The sequence below is a fragment of the Octodon degus genome, unplaced genomic scaffold (assembly GCF_000260255.1).
Source record: "Octodon degus isolate 3935 unplaced genomic scaffold, OctDeg1.0 scaffold00032, whole genome shotgun sequence".
Lineage (NCBI taxonomy): Eukaryota > Metazoa > Chordata > Mammalia > Rodentia > Octodontidae > Octodon > Octodon degus.
Genome location: NW_004524608.1, coordinates 18,081,317 through 18,087,357, shown reverse-complemented (window position 1 = coordinate 18,087,357; position 6,041 = coordinate 18,081,317).

Sequence of the window (6,041 nt, the reverse complement as noted above, 5' to 3'; positions counted from 1 at the left end):
ACATTGCATTCTATTATATCTGTATAAACATATTTTAATGCTTCATGTTTATTAACTGACCTAAAAGTATTTAGGGTCACCTAATCTCATTTTTTTAAGTATAAGAAACTTAAGCACAAAAAAGTATAGGTAACATAGTGTCTCGGGTTTTACTCTTTTCTGGAACAAAATATCTGACACCCAAAATTAAGGAAGGAAAGGTTTATTTAGCTCAGAGTTTGTGGAGGTTTCAATCTATAACCAGATGGCTCCCAGACAGATTGGCATATGGCAGAGAGCTGCAGTTCATGGCCCCAGAAATCAGGGAAGAGCACAAGGAAGGGCATTAGCTGTGGCTTCTAGCCAGCCTCCCTCTCTTCCTTACATTATAAACAAACTACCTTGGGGCTGAGGGAGTAGAACTAGCACAATGTTCATGCCCTCCTCTAGCACAGGTTAAGGATGTTTACAACTGAAAATCCTGGCTCTCTGCTGATTCACTTAATTAAACTTCTAAATTTTTCAAGTTGACACAACGAATCAACCAGTATACATGGGTAGGAAAGAATAGTTTTGAGATTCAAATCCAGATGTGATGGTTCATTTTAAACATGTCTACATTAATCATTTATAAAGTTTTCTTTGAAGATTGTAAAGAAAAATTTATCACTTCTTATACTTATGAAAGTTTAAAAATTTAAATACTGAATATTTTCTGTCATTCACAAAAGAAAATTGAGACAATGGAATGACTACTGATTTTCTTAAGCAAGCAATGTTCAGTGGTTATTATTTTATATACTTTTAAACAAAAATGTCTTCTATTTATAGTGAATGAGTTAAAACTGTGCTCTCTACAAAACTTATTTGTGGCAATGCCATTAAAATTTTAAAACCCAAGTTATCTATACTATACATGACTTAGACAAATTTTTCTTTATACTGAGGATTTCCACAGAAGTAATACAAACAATGGAAGCATATCTTGACCAACACTCAGATTTATGCAGAATTTGTATCTCAGAAATAGTGTCCCTTCAAAGGACAAACCAAAGTAAGAAAACATAGCTACTGGTTCATGGAAAGTTCAATTCAAGAGCCAAGGGCCCTTTGAAAAACATTAAATTCTTAGAGTAAGGGGCTTATGGATTATTTGGGACTTGTGGGTTAGCTCAGTTTTTTTAAGTGACTGTTCAAGCAAATCCAGTCAGGCTCAGGGGACCGCTGTTTGATCCCCCCAACAAGTGCCTTAAAAAACCCATACTTAAGTCAGCCTGAGCCAGCCTCCCCACAAAAAAAAATCCTTCTAAAGTCTTAGAGTGAGTACCAGAGTTCCCTACTATAGAAATATATAGGACATATGCTATATGATTTCAAAAATTTAGAGAAGAGTTTCATGGCCCCTCTTACATGAAGTCAATTGTGTCATTCACAGATCAATTTATCCAATTGTTGCTCTCATCTGGACCGTAGATATATTCAGTTAGCTTTCATTAATCTTTCAGTAGTACTATTCTTAATACCAGATAGTAAATCAACATTTTCACCCATAGAATTTCTTCGATTTTTTTTATAAATGAGGAAATAGAATCTCAGAGAAATTAAGAGACCTAGATTGGTTAATTCCTAAATTGATTATGTATATCCAATGAAACAGTGAATGGTGAAGCTGGAAGGTATTGAAACTCCTGATGTCTTCATAATAAAAGATTTTTTTAAATTACACTAATCTATCAACTAAGAGTGAAAGTTACTTCCAGAATTCCAAGGCTTTTATATAAAATGCAAATGGTACTGGTGTACTACGTGTGTATTCTCCCATACGCTTTCAAGAACCCAGATTACTTGTTATAACTAATATAATATCACTATACAAATAGCTCTTATACACTTTCATTTAGAAACAATGATAATGAAATACGAAGACAGTTTTTCCCCCCAATGTTTTTGATCCTGCATTTGGTTGAATCCACAGACCTGGAACCCATAGACAGGGAGAGCCATCTTTACTAGTTGATGATGGTATCTGAAGTTACAGTTGCCATGCTTATTCTGACCCTAAACCGAGAAAATATGACCTTCTTTCCACAATAGGAATTCTTTTTCTGTTTTTCTTCAAAGAATTCCTGGCCTTGCTAATCAGTCCACATTTATAGGACTCTAAGCCACAACTATCTTCCACAGCCACCTCTTAGAAAGGCACATTTCTATTGTCCCTTCAAGATATTAGCCAAGTCCTATGAAATTCCTTCCTGTATTCAAGATTTCTGGTCATGAAGATTAACCCTCTTTAAGCCTATTCAAAAAAGTCAGTGAGGTAAGGAATGTTCTGGAACACAGGAATCAATTTTTAGCCATGTTATAAATTTAGATAAAGAAATACAAATGCTTGCTATTTGAATAGTGTTTTGTACATACAATGCATATTCTTCTCAGGAGTTTGTCTTTAAAACTAGTGTCATTATTCAATAGATAAGGACACTGTCAGGAAAATTAACAGCTTAAGGTTTGATGCTTTATAGAAGAAGGAATTCCAAGTCATTCTTAATGTGACCACGTAATATTAAATCTTTAATCATAAACATGCTTTTCAAAAAGATTATTTGCTTTTAGTTTATTTCTAGTTATTCTTAGGTGTTATTTTCTATCACATTACATTCATCATGTTGTAATTTTAGAAATGATACCTAGAAGACAGAATGGTTACTTTCCCACTGACACTGAATTAGGGAAGCAAGCTACAAATAGAAAAGTAACTTATTTCCCTTGTTTGATTTTTATCATATGTGAAACTCAGATAGGTTGTGTTTGCCATTCCCAGAGGACTTGTTTAAGAGGAGAGTTGTACTGCACTTAGCAAAGCTGATCTTGTGCTCTCTTCTGCATCATACAGAGGGCAGCAACAGACAGCAGAGCTCACGGTACTATAGAGGAAATGGTAAAACTTCCAAGTAAACAACAGGGATAAAGACAGTCATGCTTTAATCTTCCCAATTTGCCTTTGTTTTGTGCTGTTTAAAATTAATAGCACCCATAAACGTTCATCTAAATTAGAAGATAACTGGATATGAAAATACCAGGAAAGACTGGATATTTCAAAAGTTAAGTCCATGACATTTTATAATTACACCAAAATCAGCCATTAAACAATGAACATAGATTATGTGTCCTGCAATATTTTTTTTTTGTTTTTGTTTTTTGTCTTTTTTTGGGGGGGTGGGAACCAGGGATTGAACTCAGGCCTTTGTGCTTTCCACACAAGTGCTGCAATATTTTGACAAGTGAAACTTAGTCTGCTTTTCTGACTATTTTTAATTTAATATCTCCTTGTAAAAAAAATCATTGTTAACAGGTAAAAGTATTTTAGACAAAATGTTTATTATTATAGGATGAACATTAACTAAAAAATGTATCCAAACTTATTGTCAGTAGGTAAGAACTTTAGAAGTTATGTGTTATGACTGGAAGACTTACCTGTACAATATCCTCAGGACAGAAATGACTGAATATTGTTGAGCAGAGATAATGTGTCTGTGCCTTACATGGGTTTTTGTAAGCCTAAGGCTGGTTGTACGTACAAAGGAGGGCAGCAGAGGTCTTATGATCAAAAGACAAGAAATGACTGACAGCACAGAGCTAGTTCAAAGGAACTAATGGAATAATTAGTCCTAAAAAGACAAAAAAGACTGAAGAATTCATGATGTCATAAAAAGCAGAGCTACTTAAATTGGATTAGAAAATAAAAATGACATGAACACTGTAAATATTCACAGATCACATCATTGACGTGTAATGTGCCGTTAAATGATGTCAAATTAAAGGGGAAATTACATGTGTTGGAACTACGGTGAATAAAAAGAAGACATTTAAAGATACATTTAAAGATACATGGTCCTTCAAGTGAAAACTCTTAACATATATTATCTAGATTATAATCATGCAGACAGTGAAACTGAGTGAATGTAAAATGAAATACAGGGAGGATGCTGAACTAAAAACAACTTATTCTCAAATATTATAAATAGTTAACTTTAGATTTCAGAGGAATGATTTGAGGAATATGTTTCATGCAATTCAAATTCAAACATGACTATAGTAAACAAATGGTACTAGCAATTACTCCTTAAACTAGGTCTTAGCTTACCCTAAGTACTGAATTAGCACTTAAATTTGTGAGAATACAAAAAAGAAAAACACCCAGATCTATTATAATTTGCTGATGATCAGTTTTCTTTACTTAACTGTACTTGCTTTTTGAATAGTTTAAGGAATGTTTTGGATTTTTTTAAAATTCTACAATCCATAAAAAGGGGCAAAACAGGGATATTGTATGAGGCAGGTGGCAGGGCATGGTCCTTCATGAGTCTCACGAGTTTACTTACTGATAATCACTTACATTATAGGTAAAAAACTCAGCTAATTTAGCACAAAATTCAAATAATTCCAAAACTTATACAGATATTTCAGTATCATTGGGTCAATATAAAATGTTAACCCACCTCTTAACTGATTGCTATTCTTTGAATTTGTTTGTATTTACTAACAATATATTAAATCCTACTTAGGTCTTTTGACATTATTAACTAGATATCAAGTTAATTATTGTACTGAAGCTCATTGCTAATAAACTTAAACATCTAGTACATAGTATTAGTATCTTTACTTAAAACAAGAAGAAAACCCCAGATCAAATATTATACCCTTTAAAATTGATTAATACTCAGAATGTACTCTATACACCAGTGGGACTTTTTAGGACTCATTGTGGTATATTTTAAAAAGGCAAATGTGTTGTGGGGAAAAAGCAATCCAGGGTGCAATGAAATAATGAAAGCAGTACCTTATCAATAGACGTACTCTCCACCTCAGCTTGAATTTACTGAAGCATTCCACAAGCCACTCGAATTTGGATTCTTCGACTCGCCACAAACAAATATGTTCATAAAATAGGGCTTGAGAAGCAGTTAATTGTTTGTGAAATATTGGAAAATGTGTCCATTCTTGCTTTTTGGCTCAAGGGAAGTCTACAAAATACAAATCTCTTTCTTCAAAAGGGAAGGTAGATGTTTGGAGCAGTCATGTCAGTGCGTTGTTATCTTGACACTACTTATTTCACAGAGAACAAAATGCAATTAACTGCTTAAATATTGCAAATAAATATACACATTTCAGGGGTTTGATCTCCAGAGCAGCATGTCGGCCCTGCCCCCAGGACTGCACTGAGACTGGCAACTGAGACTGGGCATGGTGGCAAGCACCTGTAATCCCAGCTTTTGGGAGGCTGAAAACAAGAGAATCACTATGAGTCTGATCTGTGTAGTGAGACTCTGTAGGCTCTGTACTAAATTAAATATATATATATATATATATATATATATATATATATATACATACACATATATGTATACACACACATATATATAAATATATATATGTATATATATATAATTTTTAAAGCTAAACCATAAACCAAAGGTTGCTCATTCTTTCAGGATTTGCCATATGAAACACTAGAGAAAAATTGTATTTTCTGAGGTGGAGATGTAGCTCTGTAGGAAAGTGCTTGCCTAGCATGATCAAAAGCCTTGACTTGTAGGTTCAGTGGCATAAGTGCCTATCTGGAAAGTACAAGATCCTGAGTTTGATCCTTGTTACAAAAAAAAAAAAAGACATTTACTAGATTATTTTCTTGTAGGAAAAAAAATATCTATAAATGAAATTATACATCATTCACTTTATGCACTGTTTCATCCTTATAATAATGAAAAAATGAGATTATTAATTACAAATATGTTCAATGCTAATGAAAAACTAAGCAGATTGTAAAAATAAGACATTTAGTTCATTTTGGGTAGCATTAAAGTTGATTTCTCTCTATGAAGTTTATCTAAAATGTATATTCTATAACAACTAACTATAACAATAAATTGCACACAAAAAAATGACTTAATGTATAAAGTGTTGGCCCTGGCCCTAAAATCTACTACTTAATGGAACAATTACTTCATGAGATCTACTACTCATGGCATGGAGTGTCATGGTATGGAAACTGGGACCTATAT